The 20384-nt window shown below is 28.4% G+C and overlaps 1 protein-coding gene across 1 annotated transcript in view; it reads left to right on the plus strand.

The window, feature by feature from the left end:
- LOC129962173 (inactive dipeptidyl peptidase 10-like) overlaps positions 1–20384 on the plus strand; it is a gene marked incomplete at its 5' end in the record, with an annotated part of 691141 nt that overhangs the window by 407681 nt on the left and 263076 nt on the right. The window lies entirely within an intron of this gene.

Below are 20384 nucleotides of genomic sequence, written 5' to 3' on the forward strand. Positions count from 1 at the left end.
TTCTTTTAATTTTGCAAAAATTTAAAGCAGATTCAATAGTAACCAATTTTTTATTTATCTCTTAGCAATTATAGTAAATGGCTATTAAATTTAGAATGAAACATTCGAATTGTTTGCCATTTGCTTAAGGTGGAAAAACTATCCAAAACAAAACAAAAAGATGAGAAATGGAAATGATTCTTTCACTTTTAAAGAATGCACGTTAACAAAAATATCTTATAACAAAAGTTGCTTTTCAGGATGAAAAACTATTTTATCTTATACTGATGGCCTTCCTATTTTTATTCTTAAGTTTAGAGCTTTCGACAAAATCTCTTTTTAAAGCGATGACTTCGTAGTAATTTTTTTCAATGTATTTTACTCCTTTCAAAAAACGTTTCTGAAATATTTTCTAATTATATCAAACATTCTTGAATTTGCTTATTCTAATATATTAGCGATCATCTGAAACATAAAATAGAACACTTTTACCGAAAATAAAATGTTATTATACAAATAATTTTTAAGATTTATCCTTATTTATGCTGCTCAAATTTGAGTACTAGTTATTACAATCAATTAAAACCAAATTCAAATTTTACAAAATAAAATACTTAGTATCATTATCAATGGTCCCTGGTATTTCCTGAATGATATTTTACATTAAGATGTTAAAATTCTAAAGCTCGATGATTTCATCACAGAACTTGGAAGAAAATTTTTAATCGGCTCAAAACTCATGAAAATACCTCAATCAAGGAACAAATTTATAATGTTCACTGCAATGGAAAACACGGTTTTCCTTACTCTACTGCTAAATAGACTTTGCACTGAAACTTTCGTAACTTCTTTCGAAATTTTAAAGAACTGCTTCAATTTACTTATTCTTCAATATACTGCCTTAAGCGCATACAAGAAATCATTTTTCTACTCAATTGACGCACAAATGACACATTACTTCTGTCTTTTGCACTGCTACTAGCTATCTCAAATTGAGTAGAAGCGCCTAGGTACTAAGTTTCTTCAGATATCTAATTCAAGGAAGTAAAATAGAGCAGAGGTTTTAACTTTCAAGTGAATTATAAAAATACTGACAGATTTTTTCCACTTGTAGAGTGGAATTCTAATATAATTTATATACAATTAAAATGTTATAAGAAAATCATCATCATCACTATTACGAATGGGTTAGTTGATTCATACAAATAGACTCATAAAAAAATTCATAAAAAATAGACTCCAGATATTCTTGAAAATAATGTAAAGAATTGAAATTTAAATATGATTTAATAGTTTCGATAAATTTTAATTTATTAGAAACTTGCTATCGTCACTTTCCTTATCATATACTTACAAGAAATATTCCTGAAATGGATAAACAATTAAAAATATAAATTTAAAATTTCACACTGTCAATTTAATTCCTATGTCATATAAATAAAAATAATCAGGTATAACAACTTTTTTTTGGTAAAATAAAAATTTTAGATACGAAACATTTCAGTAGATTTTATTTTTGATATGTTTCATTGTATAATGAATAAAGTTTAACATTAAAATATTTAATTATTTATTACCGCGTCATCGAAATTTCAAATTTTTTATACATTAATCAGTAAATAATATTTATTTCGATTTAGTTATTATTATGTAATTAAGTTTTATTATTTATTTTTAGTAATTCTTTCCTTCTTATTTAAACTATTTATGCTTTCATTTCTGCTATAAATTACGATGATAATTTTCTAAAAAAATACAATTGTTTATAGTTATATTTTAAACATTTGAAAAAAATCAATATAATTTTATTTTGTCGTTACAGTCTAATTAGTTTTACCAAAGTTATTTTTGAAAAAACTTTCATTTCTCTTCAGAATTTATGAATTTGGCAAAAATATTTTCCTTCGTTCGTTCTATAAAATGAAATAAATTATTTAAATTTATATATATTTTCTGTGTTTTAATGTTGACTTAAACTAAATCATCTCTGAAAAGCTAGCAATGGTAATTTCTCATAGTTTATTCGAGATGACATTTTTTCGCATGAAAATAAAATATCAAAATAAATATTTCCAATTGAATATTTAAATATTTAAATTTTACCTTCTATGCCATTGGTTTTTAGTGCTTTCATAGTTTATAAATATATCAAACTTTTAAGGAGAAATAAAAAAAAAACAGTTCTGTTGACGATGTTTCTAATATTTTTCATAGCCTAGTATAAACCGCGGAAATTAAAAGATATGTCAAGCCCAAAAAAAAAAAAAAAAAAAAAAAAAAAAAACATTTAAATAAGTGGTTTTTTCGAAATACTACTCTAAAAAGGAAAAACTTCAAAGAGTAGTTTTCGGTTACAGTTGGCTCTTTTCAGCTTAGTTTAGCAATGTGCGTGATTTTAGCTTAGAGGAAGACAAAAATCTGAGATAAAAAAGAACAAAAACCGTTATGTGACCGTTGAAAGCATCGCAAATATGCATTTCCAAAAGATAAAAGCATGCAAAATACACACACAGCTTTTCATCTCCGTATATGTGTGCTTTCTAAGATACACAGAAAAGTATGCAAGTTTTATTATTTTACTGTTTCAGTACGAACTTAGTGTTTGGTTCGTTGACTCAATGGATTGAGAAGTAAATACATTACATCTCTTAGTGGTGATATTTTCATTTTTTATGGAATGGAATCTTGAATATTTTATCCTTTTTGATAAAGCTGATTACAAGGATATTGAAATAATGTGTACTACTATAAATGGATTGTGATCTAAATTCAAGATATTTTTATTCATATAGTGAAACACTATGAAAATCAGCTATACATACATATTATTCTATATGAATTAATTTACCTTACAGATTAAATGAATTATCAGATATTATCATATCATTTGTTTTACGTATTAAATGCAATCGTAACTTTAGCATCATATATGTACTAAGCATACTCTTAAGATTATAGATTACATGATTATAAAGATTATAAATCTTAAATTTCCTCGGAATCTGAAATTTTAGATTAAACGAGATTATTAATATCCTCGTAATCATTATATCATTTATAGATCTGTTGCTCAAAACTTTGTATACAAAGACGTATTTGACATGTGCCGTGGTGGCCTGTTTGTAAGGTCGGAGGGTTTCAAGTTCGAGACACGATATCAACAAAGAATCATCGTTTAAGCGGGTGTGGTACACGTTAAATACATCGGGGTAGAACGTCCTCCCACTGGAGTGGTAGGGAAGCTTGGAGTTGGGGGAGGGGTGTCAGCTTAGGTGTTCACCTCATAATGTGACCGAGGATCAAGAACACGATGTCCCTATGTTCAAAATAGCCCCAGTGTTGCTTTAAAGCGGGACGTTAATATGACTAAACCAAACCAAACCAAACCAAATTTGACATGCATAGAATTAATGAAAGTTTGATATTTAAGTCATAAATTAAATGAAAATAGGATAAAAAAGTATATGAGAAAAAAATCACTTTACCACGCTTTCATGCAACAAATTTGATCAATTATCATATAAAGGGATTCAAAGAATATGAGTGGAAAGAAATAAGTATATTTTATTTCTTATTTTTAAATCAATAAGAAGAAAAAATGTGCGGTGATATTAGATCACATGTAATATTATACAGTCGTAATGTTTCCTATTAGAAACAAATCTACTAATAACGCATGTTGGAAGCAATGGGAGGATAATAAATTTATCCATCAAATAAGTAAAGGAACAACCGCTTATATACTTGAAGATTTAAAAATTGTTAAGAATTTGATGATAAAAGTTTGAGTGCAAGATTAACTTAGATTAGATGTTGCTGAAATAACAACATGTAATCTTAAGTAAATGGTATTTAACATCTGAAATCAATTAAAACATCATTTCCCTGTTCTAATTTTACTTGGACTGAATCATGTGATTTCCTATCTTGGTCAATAGGCGGTAGAATAGGTACTTCAATGTTTTCCTTGTAAATATGCCATGATATTAGACATCAGAAATCATCCCACATCATCCCGCCAAAAGGACCTTTCTTGTTTCTTACTAACTTTTTATCCCTATCTAACAACGTAATTAATCTTCTCATGTTTAAACGCTTATAAGAAAAGTGAAAAACAGATAACATAAGATGCAGAGTAAAAGGGCATCATCCATTGACTTCATAATCGAAAATGTATTTTCGTTCTTGTCTATCGGAATTTTGAATTCCAAATTTGCTTTCATATTCCATTTGTTACTTTGTTTTGTATCCAATTCAGACTCAGATAGAATAAAACTTTAGCGTGGGGCATAAATGAACCAATAACAAAACTCCATCTCAGCCGGCATCCTAGCTTAGGAGTAGAGTTCCTTCCCCGTGATCTGGGCGTCCAGGGTTCGAGTCTTGGTCCGGGCATGGTTGTTCTTTACCCTGTATTCTATCTGTGAGGTGTGCAAAAGATTTCTCTTGTAAAAAGGGGAATTACTTCACAAAAAATTGAATATAGTCATGTAGGATTTGACACCGATGCGATTCTCTCTGGAGATCCCTGAATGGTTTGTCGTCTCTTTCTTTCTTTCAACATTTTTTTTCTTCCTTCCATCTTGTGCTCATCCAACTGAATAGACAACTTAGTATTATAAGCACTGGGACGTAGGATGGCATTATGCTATGTAAAAGGGGGTCGTGCAAGCGAGAGTGCAAGTGTCATCTTCATATGAGCTAGCAGTCAGACTTCTGCCCTCCTCTTCTCAGGAGCCTTTACCTTTAGAAGCTACTGCACAAGCTCGGTTTAAATCGCTGACTTCGTCAAAGGGCTTGTCTAACACAAGAGTCATAAGTAACAACACCAAAAGACTTCATATAATCTTTAATTGTTATTAATGCCGAGGGTAAAATACTCCATAAAATTCTATGTTTTTTCTCATATATTAAAAACTACTACTAAGCCCCTAAAAATCTGCTTAAAAAAAGGTGCAAAATGGTCCTTTTACTCCAGAGCATTTCTAAGAAATGAACTACTCAATCTAAATCAAAACATTCTTGCTTAAAAATGAAGCAAATTTATGAAACTGAATGCTTTATTAAGTGTTACAAATTTTAAGTGATACAATAAGTAAGTACTTTTATATAATTTTTAAAATTTAAATGATATTATATAAATATTTTTCAAAGAATTAATTAGCTTTAATTTGCAGCCATATTTAAATTTCTGTTATTGTCCAAGTTTCCTGACTACATTACTTCAAGAATTATTCATTTTCTAATGATAGAATACTAAAATAACAAATTTAATTGACAAAATTATGCTCAATATCATGCATAAGTTTAAAATGTAGAATTGTTTTTTGACGTTTTTATGGCCAAAGCTGGCTCTTGTTTAAAAATGCCTTTAAAAACAGCACATCATTCTAGATTTTTTTTTTTTTTTATTTTCTTGTTTACTTGCATTAGCTAAATAATTTTCATATCTAATAAATATCTAAGTAAATTTTTATAATTATTTAATTACTAGGCAAAAAAACAATTGCCGTCACCATGGTTACTTAAATACGTCGACTCTACTCAAGATGCCGTGTTATTTTACTACATTTGAATAAACTTAAAACTTCAAAATGTACCACTCAAGTTAAAACTCCTTAAAGTTATCAAAATTGTGTGTCGAAACCTTTCTTTATCCAAACATTTTCCAAAATATTTCCCATAATTCAATTTACCTTAAAGTCTGGAAGCTTCCAACTTTCTGAAAAAAAGTCATTCTTAAATATATTTTAAGCAATTAAATTTCTTCTTTATTATATTTTATGTTTCATTGTTTATCTTGCATTTATTTTTTTACATAAAAGACAAGTTTAATGTTTCATCTGTCATTTTTCCTTGCTTAGAATCGTCTCTGTCAACTCAAATATGCTAAAGAAATCATTTTAAATAGAAACCTTAAAAATATTCCACGACACTTCTATAGTGATTCGGAAGCAACTAAAATAAAAACATAATAGATGCATCTTGAAAATTCTCGGTTCCTTTAATATTTTATAATATTCCTCTCCCAGTGGGACATCCTGCTTTTAGAACTAAGATTAATGTCCAACGAGCCGGAGTGAAGTTCTGCGCGATACTTTATGTAATGTCTACTTCGCTCTCTCTCGGTTAATGGATTGCACCCGAACGCCCATTTATATCTACTAAGACCTTGACGTCGGATAAAGAAATATGCGTATATTTATTAGGAGAGGTTAATTGCCGGGCTATCCCCCTTTTATATCGCTAGTGACACCTTTATATCTTATCTAAAGGAGCATATAAAGGTGCTTCGAGGACTCTCAAGAGTTTTCTGGTTACATGTTTGGTTTAAAAGTTTACTATAAAATGCAGCACACTATTTAACAGGCTTTATTAAAATCTTTTAGATATCACTATCGTGTTTGGTGACTAAAGAGATACAATGAACTATTTTAGTTAACTTGTGACATCCATTATATAATGGAATTTCCAAAAAAAAATAGCAAATTTCGATAAAACCGTTTATTAGTTACAAATTGATGTCATATGGAGTCATTATGGAGTTAAACTGCCTTTAACGCGATTTTCAGCTGCAAAAATTATTATTATATTTAAAGATATATCGTTTTAAATATGTTTTGAGACAAAGCGTTTTATCGGTAATCAATTTTGTTCAGTTGGTAACAGCATTAATATGTTAATATTAACCTATGTCTTCCGCAATTCCAATCTCGACCCGCAGAAGTCTCACCTAAGAATTGGTAATTTTAATTCAGCTTGTTGTTCGTTTGTATTTTAAGTAATTATATATGTTATGTTAAATGTGATTAATCAGGTAATTAAGTATAATTACCGGTGGTTGTTCATAATGACCACTAAACTTCTCGGTGATTATGAATATTCACTGGTAATTATACATAATCTCTAATTTAATGCATTGAGCATAACATAAATTTTCTTTCAAATTCTGGATTATCATTCTGAAGTATTTCTTAATTGATTAAATTTGAAATCCATAAGCTACGGATTATTTCTAGTTCTATTATGTTAAGAGCTGCATCGTGTTAATAAATGTATCTTATAAAGGACATCTCAAAACAAATGCAAGATTTGAATTTGTTACTATTCGTGCAGTAAAGTGTTTAGGGTTAGAAAAAATGGAGTGTTATACGATAGAACAGGTTGTTAACTCAAGATTTGAAATAAATAAACAAAAAAAAATCTTTAATTTGTAATATTTTTAGTGAATCGAAAAGTACACAGGATAGGGTTATGTATCGAATAACACATAAGACAAATGGCCTCCACTGCTTTCCTGATACATATGTACTCTTTTGTAGAAAATTTCTATGACCGTTTTGCCTAAATGTAGATGCTGAATTTGGTTGATGCAGTATTGAATTTCCTCCTTCAATGCACGCGTGCTTGTGGGCTTGTCGGCATAGATCTTTTAATTCAAGTAACCCTATAAAAAGAAATCCGAAGAAATCCTAGCTGCCAATTTTCAGAAGGCAATTGAGGTAAATTAAAATTTATTGATAATTTTAGGACACTCTTTAGTTAAATTCCATTCTACAGTTATGTTTATCTTCAAGACAATTTTCTTTCGTTCTTTGCATGTTGTCTTATAATACATCTTGTATTGCTTCGTCTATCGTAACTGTGAATGTAATTATAATTCAAATAACGTACGTTATTTTGTCGCTTACTTTTATGTTAAGCAGCTATGTAAATGTAATTATGTTTTTATTGAACTGGATGGGATTGTTCAAAAAGAAACCCGCATACGTGTTTCAAGTTTCTCTTTCCCCGTTATTCATCTAATGACTCTACAAAACTACTGATTTCAGTCGACCTTCCAGGATAACTTAACAGAGAAATAATACTTTTTGACAATTTATATAATAAAATTTAGCAATTAATATGAAAATTACGTATTAATCGAATATAGTTTTAGTAAATAACTATAAGTGAGGATAGCATCTTTTAAATGTTTAACAATATTATATGAATGTTTTTATAAGAGTATAAGAAATAAAATTTAAGATCAACTTAATAAGAATATTTCATTAATAAAAAATATAAATGGAGTCAAATTTTTTAAAAAGTAGAATAATTGAAGCAAATATTTAATCACATTAAAACAGTGTTTAAATGCCAAAATATTTCAACTGTATTTATTTCATTTCATCGAATCCTTACTATCTTAAATAATAAAGTTTACAATTGAAATCCCTATATTCAGGACTCCTGAAACTTTTATTCCATATATGGAGTCTGCTAAAGTTTCTGTCACAATATCCTTTTGATCATACTTCGCTTAAAAAGCGAATTAAAAGTTATATCTCCGTGGAGTTAAAAAATTTGTCAAAACATATGTAAGAACATTTTTTTTTTTAATTTGCTACGACACTGCAGATGCGTTTCCGTAGGAATACATTGCATGCTATGCATCTCAAGACAGTCTGCAATTGGTAAATTTCTTCAAATATTTGTTGAAAACTATGCAAATATTCACAGGTTATTATCCAAATAAAGTGAACACATTTCAAATATCATGTCTTTGAATATTTATTGAGATAATCTTTCCAGTTTGTATTAATCCTTGATATTAAAATATTTTCATATAATTTGTCCATATTAATTTTTTATTCATATAAAATATTTTATTTTTTGTTCACTTTGTTAAAATACTTTTTTGTTCATATAATAATTTTTGGTCATAAAATATTTTTTTGTTCATAATAATTAACTATATATCATGTTTGTTAATAATTTTTGTACATATAAAATATATTTTTATATTCATATGTTAAAATATTTTTTCTTCATAATAATGACTATGTAACATGTTTGTTAATAGTTTTTGTTTATGTAATGACTACTATGAATCGAAACGGGATGTAAATATAACTAAACTTGATTATGATCATGCTACGTAGATTTTACATTTCACTGAGAAATTTCAATAATTTATGTTAAAATGATTGAATTTAATCAATTAAACTCATTTACAGTTTTCAGATTTTATCTTCATTCCATCAAAGCTTCCATGCATTGAAATTCTCGCCATTGCTCTTATTTTGTAACCGAATACAACTTCTATAGATTCTTTGCTTAGCTAATTGTTTCTAATTTCCTTTACAAGTATTATCCGAGAAATATAATTTTAGTTTTAACTCCGAATTCTGCCAAATATCTACTTAGGAAAACGCATTAATGCAGTTCGAAGTTACTTAATTAATCTTTTATAAGTTAATCATCTGGAAAGTTTCTCTTCGGAGCCTTAAAGTAAATAATTTCCCTTTAAGAAGACGAGCTAATTAGTTTTCGAAATTTAGATGATATAACTGTTTATAGAAACACGTTGATGAATAAACAATTTCTTTATTTATAGAATAAAGGAACAAGCCTCTCACTGTTTTGAGAAATGCATATATGATTAAAATTCTATGATTAAGATTGAAACTGGTTTCAGGAAATTGAAAAAGAATAAAATGTTTCACTAAAATGGTAACGAAACTGTTTTAAGACGCAACTGCGTGGATTTGGATTCATAGCAATGAGTATAAGCTGAAAGCATATTTTAATAATTATTTCAGTCAATAGGATGCAGTGATTTTGCTTTATTATTATATGGATTTTAGTGATTACTTTATTCTCATCCAATTTACTACGTTAGCAATACCGCATTAGCAATATGATCAATGGTTTTTCAGTTATTTTGCCGTAGCCAAATTTGTAAATGGAGTGAACTTTTAATATGGTTGTTATGTTTGAGGCTTAGTTACTGAATTGTTACTGTTAAGTTCAGTGTGTAAAATTATGAAATGTAATGAAAGCCAGGATAGCCTGGTTGATAAGGCGATGAATTCGCATCCTTTGGTTTGTGAGTTCGAATCCCGCTGGACAAATTCTCTCCTTGCATATGGTGTCACGTACTCATATAAATCCGCTGTAGCCACAAAGTACTTCAAATAGAGAAATACCACTGGGGGTAATTGATCAGAGGTGACAGATCTCTGATTCAGGTCTAAATTATGATCTGTGGATGAGTGATTGGAATGACCCCCCCCCCCGCCGTGAAAAGGCTGTGAGGCTCATGAGTATTTAAGACATACTCTTGGCCTTAGATGGCGCTGTCGAAACAAGAGACGCTAAAACTCGGCTTGAATTCGCTGACTTCGTCAGTGGTCTTGTTGTTGTTGCTTATGGCACTTGTCATAGACAACATGAAATGTAATGAGGAAAAAATCTGTATGATATAATATATACAAAATACCATAATATATACAAAATGGTAGGATAAATTTATTCATTAATGCAAAAATCTTTTGCAGCTAATTATGAGACACTACTTTGCGAAAGGAATGATCTCTTGGTAATTGTTGGCGAACGGGACTGCATCTAATGTTTTAATTGTCCTTTTGGCAGCACCTGTTTAAAATTAGTAAGTTTGCTTTTTGAGAAAAACAAGACATATCGGTTTGATACCTTTCAATCTAATTTAATACCTACAAATTAACAGTAATGAATATACAATAATCTATAATTCATTGAAATTGTTGGATTGCAATACTCATTTTATAAAAAAGCTTAGTTTTCATTTCGAATGTGAGAACGGTTTCTAATAATTTTACACGGTAGTTGTTTTCATGTATAGGATTAGTACTATTTGAAAGAATGTACTAGAAACAGTGTTAGAAAAGAAAACTCGTTATTTTTTGTACAATCATTGAGTTCCCTTGTAGTTCAGTTATCTCTGACAGGTTTGCTCACATTTCTGCTCCTAAAACAAATGTAATCGGACGATTATTTAGTTATACATGGCAGGAAGGAATGTGTTAAAATAAGCAAACAAAAATACATCAATACTAAACTGCTCTATTCAGAATAAACTTATAAATTGAATAGAACAGATCTGTTTTAAAATTAATATCACTGAACAAAGAAATGAATGAAAACGAATTAAATACTACTCTAAACAAATTGACCTATTTATCAATTAGAGAAATACCATGGAAAGTAAATGCTGTTCGAAACTGTGATTTACTTAAACCCATTCATTATCAATACTTCATTCTACGAAATTTTCATTCCACAACAAAATGAGTATATTGACCATATGAGGGTTAGTATTGTTTTCTTACTAACCCTTTATGAAAATAATACTAACCCTATTTCCATGTACTAGGGTTTCATAGAAATGAATGACCATATCATTATTACCATATGCCAGCATCTATGGCAATAGATATTTTGAGATAAGAGGTATAATTGAGAGGTTTGAGGCATGTGTATTGTGTTTTTATGAATTTTGTCAAATTGTATCAATTGAGAACTTAGACATAAAACAAAAATATGTTAGCATACGCATAATTCGAGGTAATAAAGAAAATAGGACATTCTCGAGGAAATTTATGATGAATGACAGTTAATTTTATTAGAATGAACTATGAATTTTTAATGTGAATTTTCTAACCAGATTTTACGAAAAGTAGCATAACAAGTTAAGTATTTGAAACTATTTGTGTTTATATATTTTGCCAAAATGATTAAGAAAAAAGAAAAAAAAAGAAAAACAAGTAAATGATTATATATATATAGATGTGTGATTCGTCTTTCTTCTAACAATCGTGGTACTATAATTCAACTTTTTTATTTGAAATATAACCTACACAGATATTAAACATTAACCTTCCTCTTTCGCGTTCAGCAATGGATGAATGCAAACGGTGTGAACTTCAGCAGACCAATATTATATAGCTTTATAAATTAGGTAAAGTATATTTAAACAATGGTCAATATTTGAAAATAAACAATGCATGAATATTAAATTTACGTAATTTAAAAGATATTTTTTTTTCCTATATTTTGAAGTAATACCAAAAACTGCAATAAAATTTTTAGAAGTGGGCCCAGAAAAATTGCAAATATCAATTTAATTTTAAATCAATAAAAAATTTAAACATTTGTTCCTAAATGCAAATTCCTAACTTAAAAGGCATATTTGTGCCAAATTATGTTGGTAAATCTCAAAACATTTCGCTTGTAGAAGGCTAACACGCACATGGTAGCCTTCTAAAATTGCTCACTCACAAAAGATTCAAATATACTGATAATTGCAGAAACATATATCAATTAACTGATTTTTGATTTCGTAATTTCTTATTAATAGTCAAGTTATAGCTTATAGATAGAAAACATAATGAAGAAATAAACGTGAATTCAAGAATTAATCAATCTCACAGAATTTAGTGAATTTAATGAGAGTATGAAATAAAGAAATCTTTAATTTTTAAATCTCATTATAGAATTTAGAAGGCATCAATGCTTCCATGAATGGTATGCGATGCTTTCTTCAGCTGAAATATATTAATTAAGACGGAATAAGTTTTGATATAACTAAGAGAAATTCTTTGTTAATTATAAAGAGTTAACTCATTTAGGTTAGAAGTAATAAAGTAATTTAAGTGAAAATATTTCCCCATATATTTGAACATTTATGGAGGTGAGGAAAATTTAAGAATAATTTTATCACCATCCACATAACAGTAGAATAAATGTTCTTAAATCTACTTAATGATGGAATGAAAAGGTAGTTGGACAATCAATAGTAATTTAATTAGATAATTCGAAGTAGAAATTATATATAAAGAACATTTTTTATACTATTATTTTTCAAACCAAGACTGCAGCAAAGAAACATATTATTGAATAAATAACATTTTAATAATAAATACGGACTGAGGCCTGATTGAAATTTTGTTTTCAAGAAAAATGGTGAAATTTTCTATATCGGTAAAATCAATACATGTTTTCCCGGCGTCGTGGCATAGGGGTAGCGCGTCTTCCCCTTTAAAATTGGTCTTGGCGTCCCGGGTTCGAGTCCCGGTTAGGGCATGGTTGTTTTTCTTCTGTGTTCTATCTGTGAGATGTGTGAATGTGTCCCCCTGTAAAAAGGGGTTGGGCAAGCGAATGTGATGCATGAAGAAACTAAGTTGTAATATTGGCCCTAGATAGCGCTACTGAAAAGACAAGAGACGCTCCCTCAGCTAAAATTGCTGACAGATAACCGGCGTGTCATAAGTCACAATAACAACACATAAATATGTTTTTCGACTAGTAAATTCTATTGTAAGTATAGATATCCTTGCTGAAATGAAAATTTAGGAAATGTTTATTTTCAAAAGGTTTCAAAACCGGATAACTATGCCAACAACACAAAATAATAATGTATGCTAGAAACGACTTGCATGGTGTTTTCTACAGCTTTAAATAAATAAAATATGTGTTTGAGGTTATATCATATGTATGTTATTGACGGGCCTTTTAATACCACTTCTGTTATCATCACATTAACAAAATGATTATAATATCAATATAAACTATACGAATATATTTGGATAATTTAATGTTAGCATGATGTTCAAGTTATAAGATCCAATAGCATAAACATTTCAACCAAAAAGTTTTAATGAAGCAGAATTCTAAGCGTTTTACTTAAAATATTCATAATTAAAAGGAAAAAAGTATTGAACATCCAGCATCCGGCAGCAAAAATAATTCTGACAAATGAAAAATAGATTACCCCTTTTATTGGAAATCATAGATGTGAAAATTATCACTTGAAAGAAAATTTCTTATAGTCTGTCAGGAAGATATAATCTTAGATTTAATTTTTGTTTTATTTTCTGCTATTCTTTGAAGAAAGCAAATTACTATTTAAAAACAAAGCAAGAAAGAGTCATGACCTTATTCGTTGATTACTGTCGCTAAGTTTAACCTTTCTAGTGTTGTTGTAATCTCCATTTGCAGCAAAGCTACGTTATTCCCATTAGTTTATAGTACAAGACAATGTATTTAACCTCTAGGAACGTGATAGGTTAAACCTAGCCCGAATAATTAGGGCACCGGAGACACGTCTTCAACCTAATAGTTTCAAGATGGAATCCTCACTTAATTAACAATGATTTAACGAACGGGAAACTATCAGTCAATAATGTCCAATCTGCTGCGTAGCTAATGTGAGGTGAACTAGAAATCAGATACATCCTACATTCCTGTTCAGATGCATTCATGTTTAGGTGCTGCATTTTAAGGCCTAAGGTAGTTACGCCTTACAATTTAAAATATTTTTGATCTCATGAATGCAAAAAAAAAAAAAAAACATAATAATTGGATACATGATAAATAACAAATTCCAGATCTAGAAACCATACGATTTCAAAATAAGAGGTGGAATAACCAAATCATGGAATATATCTATAAAGTACTAATTTAAGTTTTAAAGATAAAATATTCTTAGATCTATCTGAAAAATATATTTTAAATTACTTTAGAAACATAAGGGCTTTCAAGTCGTGAAAATAAATCTTAAAATGAATATGTAGAGTTAAAATTGAATTTAGTGTCCAAGTTATAAATAGTCTCCAACATAAATTTTCAAAAACTTCGAGCTTACAAGATTTGATTAGGAACTTGGAACATATGGTAATTTAAAAAATGTTATATATTAAAATTATAATAAAAATGCTCTAATCCTTGACACAGTGGCATATTTTTTTTGTTTGTGTAATTCTTTGAATGAATGCACTGATTTTTTTTTTTTTTTTTTGGTTTTATGTGGTATTTGTAAATATTTTCTCATTTTATTTATTATTTAAGATGTATTTTTTTCTAACTTTTTTTTTGTTCTTCGTCATTTATTTCTTTATATATGTTCTGTATTAGTGTGTTGTTGCTTTATTTACTTCGGTGGATTTTTTTTCATCTCTATCTATTCAATCTAGAAGTGTGCTTTTTGACTTTATAAAATATTATGTAGGGAATACAATTTGATGTATGACGCCAAATTTGCTCATTCTTACTATGCCCAATTTTATTTGTTTTTATTGAAATATATGAATATAATTTGATATTTATAATTTATCAACTGTTATATGATCCTTTTTTCCATAAATAGCGCATCATAATCATATATAATGTCTGAATTCAATGAAATGAGTACCTTAAGTAATATATAAAAATCTTTGAGTGGTAAGATATACACTTTCCCCTTTTATAATGAATATGCGGGACAGGTTTTCTTAATTAACGTCGGTAATCTCATATATTTCCATACTTATATTTCCTCTTTCAAATTTTTCTGAATTTTGTTAGTATTAGAGCATTTAAAAATGGATTCGCCAAGCAAGCATCAGATGTACAGACTTGGACACACAGCCCAGTCCAGGCAAGCCCATTTCTAACCGTACAAATTGAGCATCAATTCCCCTCATTTTATGTGATAATTTTATCATGGACTAATAATTGCACATTCAGGTCAAAAAAATGCATTCCATATCAACCGCAATTATCCTTATCATACAGAAATAGAAGATACATGAATCTCTGTATTGACCCAGTTGTCCGCATAATTAATCTTTGGAATAAATTGTATCACGCAAAATATATAAATAAATAAAATATTGTAGCAGTAACATTATATAAAAATCATAAACTGTCCAACAGCTCAAAAATATACGTTTATTGATGCATTAATATTTTATTAGCACGCTTTACGACTGCGAAGTTTCTTACAGAGGAGCAGAATAAAGCCCCTTCATGGTAAGCAAAAATTTTATGAACACAAGTCTGTAGCAAAATATAAAAAGTGCATATTTTTACGATATCTATAACATGTCTTCATCACATGTGTTGAGCAAATGCATTCTGGCAGTTTCAGCAGTAATAGGACGAGAAATCGGGTCTCGTAAAATGGATTCCGTGGTATTATACTGTCCATTCTTCGAGAAGACTTTTTGAGTTCAATCTTTCGCTTCGACAGAATGCAATGAATCTACTTTCCTATGCATGAAGCCGTATCATAAATAGTTCTAAAATTAATTTGCAAGTCATAAAATGTTAGCTTGTGTCAGTAAACACAGGGCTGAAGATAAATGAAAATATTTGATTATCTTGAATCGTGTTTCTCTGTTAATATAGATCTTGATTAAAGACATTTTCCGGCACACTTTCTGATAGTTCTTTATAAAAGTGCAAATTGGTTTAATTATGTGTCAAATTAATTTAAATAAACTGGCTTGAATGTTTTCTTTAGTAAACTATTTAAACGCAAAATAAAACATTAAAGTTTATACTACAGTTTCCATGAAATCAATTTAATAACATTCACATTTTCCCGCACACTTTCTGATAGTTCTTTATAAAAGTGCAAATTGGTTTAATTATGTGTCAAATTAATTTAAATAAACTGGCTTGAATGTTTTCTTTAGTAAACTATTTAAACGCAAAATAAAACATTAAAGTTTATACTACAATTTCCATGAAATCAATTTAATAACATTCACATTTTCCCGCACACTTTCTGATAGTTCTTTATAAAAGTGCAAATTGGTTTAATTATGTGTCAAATTAATTTAAATAAACTGGCTTGAATGTTTTCTTTAGTAAACTATTTAAACGCAAAATAAAACATTAAAGTTTATACTACAGTTTCCATGAAATCAATTTAATAACATTCACATTTTCCCGCACACTTTCTGATAGTTCTTTATAAAAGTGCAAATTGGTTTAATTATGTGTCAAATTAATTTAAATAAATTGGCTTGAATGTTTTCTTTAGTAAACTATTTAAACGCAAAATAAAACATTAAAGTTTATACTACAATTTCCATGAAATCAATTTAATAACATTCACATTTTCCCGAACACTTTCTGATAGTTCTTTATAAAAGTGCAAATTGGTTTAATTATGTGTCAAATTAATTTAAATAAATTGGCTTGAATGTTTTCTTTAGTAAACTATTTAAACGCAAAATAAAACATTAAAGTTTATACTACAGTTTCCATGAAATCAATTTAATAACATTCACTTTATGTCTAGTATTTTCAACAAATATTCCGTTATTGTTTCTATATTGCAGCTTAGCTTTCTAAGTTCAAAATTTATTTAAATATAATGCTTTGTTGTATCAATAAAATTACAACAGTGATGATAATTTTGAAATATATCAAATTCCTTTTTGTTTTCATCAAAATCTTTCTCTAGAGTTGGGTATTTAATATGATTTGAATGATATATAATATTAATTCAATATTAAGCTCTTTAATCGTTAATTATTTATTTTTATCTCTTTCCCATTTATATCCCCTAAAAATCATTTATTGTCTTATAATAATTAGGAACTTTAAACTGTAAGTCTTTCATCTTCAAATGACTTGATGAATTATCAAATATCTCAAAAAATATCCAAAGAGGGGGAAAATATGAAATGATTTTACCTTTTCCTAAATCATAGGCATTGAAGAGGCCAATAAACTATTACAGCATTTTTTTGGTCAGCAAACCTTTGATTTCATATCATCTATATTCGAATATATTAATATCTTTTAAGAAATGGTGATATCCCAATAATCATAAGTGGTATTTCGAATGTTGAAGGTCCTATAGAATTTCACCTTATGACAAACTTTTCAAACTGTTATTCATATGCGCTTCATATGTTTTCAACTCTTATTTGAAAATTTTATTTCAAATTCTTAACAGAAAATGTATATTTATAATTTTTAATCAGATTAATTTTGAGATTGCATCCCAAAATATTAAAATTAAAAGAACACAATAAAAAAATTAATTGGAAATTTTATTAGGAATATTCGCAATCTTTCCGATTAATTAATGCATATTTAGAGATAATGTTGATAATATATCATAATGGCATATCTGATAGATTTCTTATATTTTGACAAATAACCGAAATAGAAAAAAAATGAATCTGTATAGAAAGTTTTTACGATGATATAGAATATTATAATAATGAAAAAAAATATTTTTGGTTTATAATAAGATAATAAATCTCTAAAAACTTTAATGCATTCAAAATTCTGAATGAAAATAATTGCAGAACAGTCATGCAATTGATGATCAAATAAAATAAGATTTCATGAAAGGGCTATTACTTTATAGAATGAAAATTTTTCTCATCCATCTCTGGTTATTTTAACATTTTCAAATATCATCTGATTTCCATGCCTTGTAATTCAAAATAGATTTTAAAAATTGTGAGTCTAGCCTTTCTTCCAAAATGATATCGGGAATCAATAAAATAATAAATCCTTGAATGGAAATTAGAAAGAATAATTTAGAATGTTTGAATATTAATTTTTCCATTATTGAATATCATTGTCAATATCATTTATGAGAGTAATTCATATTGTATTGAATACCAGTTATTTATATTGCAATTGAGAAGAATTGATATTTTCTTGAATTTTAGTTATCTATAACATATTAGAGAGTAAAATTAAATTCATATATAAAACTTCAAAACTTAATTTCAGTGATACTTCCTTAAATGGCTAGACAAAAATCAGAAAAAATGTTAGAAACAAAACCGGAATAAGAAACTAAAATTAGTCTCGAAGGGTCTATTATTTAAAATAATGTCTATTCTATTAAATACATATTTATATCTTCTTCGAGTTCGTTAATAAATGCGTTATGTAATAGAATAAATTACTCTAATTCATTTATGTTTATTACGCAATGAAATCTCTTCTCAATCATCATTAACGTTCGTCCTCCTTTGTTTCTGAATTATATACGATCACACAGAATCTTCAAGCAGAATTCAATTTCAGAAACACATTCTAAAATGTCTAGACATCATTCAGATAATACAACTTAAAAAATAATGAAGAAAGGATACTTTTAAAAGGGTTTATTACTACTTCATCCATCACATAGTATTTTCCAACAATTTATCTCAAAATCGCTTCTGAGGACGCAATAATCGATTGTCTTCGAGTAACTCTAAACTTTAATTTTGGTATTACATCCTAAAATGGATGGACAGGAAACGGGTAACTCGAAGACAAAAACTACAAAAAGAAGAATACTTTTAGAATAGTTAAGTTTTGCTCTTACCATCAATGATTATTTCCATCCAATTTATTTCTAAGTCTTATCCAAAGATACAATAATCAATTGTTTTCGATTAATTCAAAAATTAAATTCTCCAGTTAAAAAATCGGTATGATAATTAAATTTATTAGTGTAAATAGAGATTTTTTCTTAGCTCTAAACATCAAGTGTCATACTCTCAAAGACTAAGGAGAAAACATAGTACCACAGTTTCTTTTCATACATTTGCATACATAAATATCAAAGTTTCTTCTTGTTAACATTAACCAAATTATTTTTCAACTGATTTTTATAATTACATCCTCATCTATTATGTCATCTACTATTAAGTCAACACAGAATTTTTGTTTTTTCATACATTTTATCATTCTTCATATTATTATTCAAAATAATTTTTCTTTGATTTTTCAAAGTTGAAAATCTCTGCAAACGGTTTCATTTCATTATCATTTCTTATAAGCTTGTAAATTCTGTACAAAGTTATTTTTTTCTACTATAAATATGTTGTTATTTAAATATAATTCCTGCCCACCAAACCATTCAGTAACCAGAATGATTAAGGATACAGGGGCATGAGACGGCGTTCTGTGTCTGTTACATTTTAAAGTGGATGGGCAGGAGAGAGGTAACTCGCAGAAGAAGAAAACTAGAAAAGGAAAAATTATTTTTGAATGGTTAAGTTCTGTTCTCTCCATCACTGATTATTTCCATCCAATTTGTTTTTAAATCATATCCGAGGACACAATAATCAATTGTCTTCGAGTAACTTCAAAACTTAATTTTGATATTACATCCTAAAATAGATAGAAAGGAAATAGGTAACTTAAAGAAGGCAAAAGCTAGAAAAAAGAATGATTTTTGAATGGTTCAGTTCTGCTTTAACCATAATTGATTACTTCCATTCTATTTGTTTCTAAATCATACCCGATGATACAATAACCAATTGTCTTCAAGTAACTTCAAAATTTAATTTTGATATTACATCCTAAAATGAATGTACAGGAAACAGGTAACTCAAAGAAGAAGAAAACTAGAAAAAGGAAAATTATTTTAGAATGGTTCAGTTCTGTTCTCTCCTTGACTGATTACTTCCATTCAATTTGTTTCTAAATCTTACCCGAGGACTCAATAATCAATTGTCTTCGAGTAACCCTAAAATTTAATTTTAGTATTAAGTCCTAAAATGGATGGGCAGGAAACAGGTTACTCGAGGAAGATAAAAACTAGAAAAGGAAAAATACTTTTAGAATGGTTAATTTCTACTCCATCTATCATTGATAACTTTAATCTAATAATCTGATGTATATGAACAACTTCGGAATTTAATGAGTTCAGTAGTGAGGTAATGGTAGGATAGACCCAACAAGGGGAAAAAATAGCAAAAGAAAGTCTTTTTCCCCCTCCCCCTCCCCGAAACGTAGAAATGGAAGAGGCGCTTCCAAAATGGGCAAGTGAAAACCTACGAAGATAAATGTGCCTGCAGTCTCGGCGAAAG

Source organism: Argiope bruennichi, chromosome 2 (assembly GCF_947563725.1).
Source record: "Argiope bruennichi chromosome 2, qqArgBrue1.1, whole genome shotgun sequence".
NCBI classification, from domain to species: domain Eukaryota; kingdom Metazoa; phylum Arthropoda; class Arachnida; order Araneae; family Araneidae; genus Argiope; species Argiope bruennichi.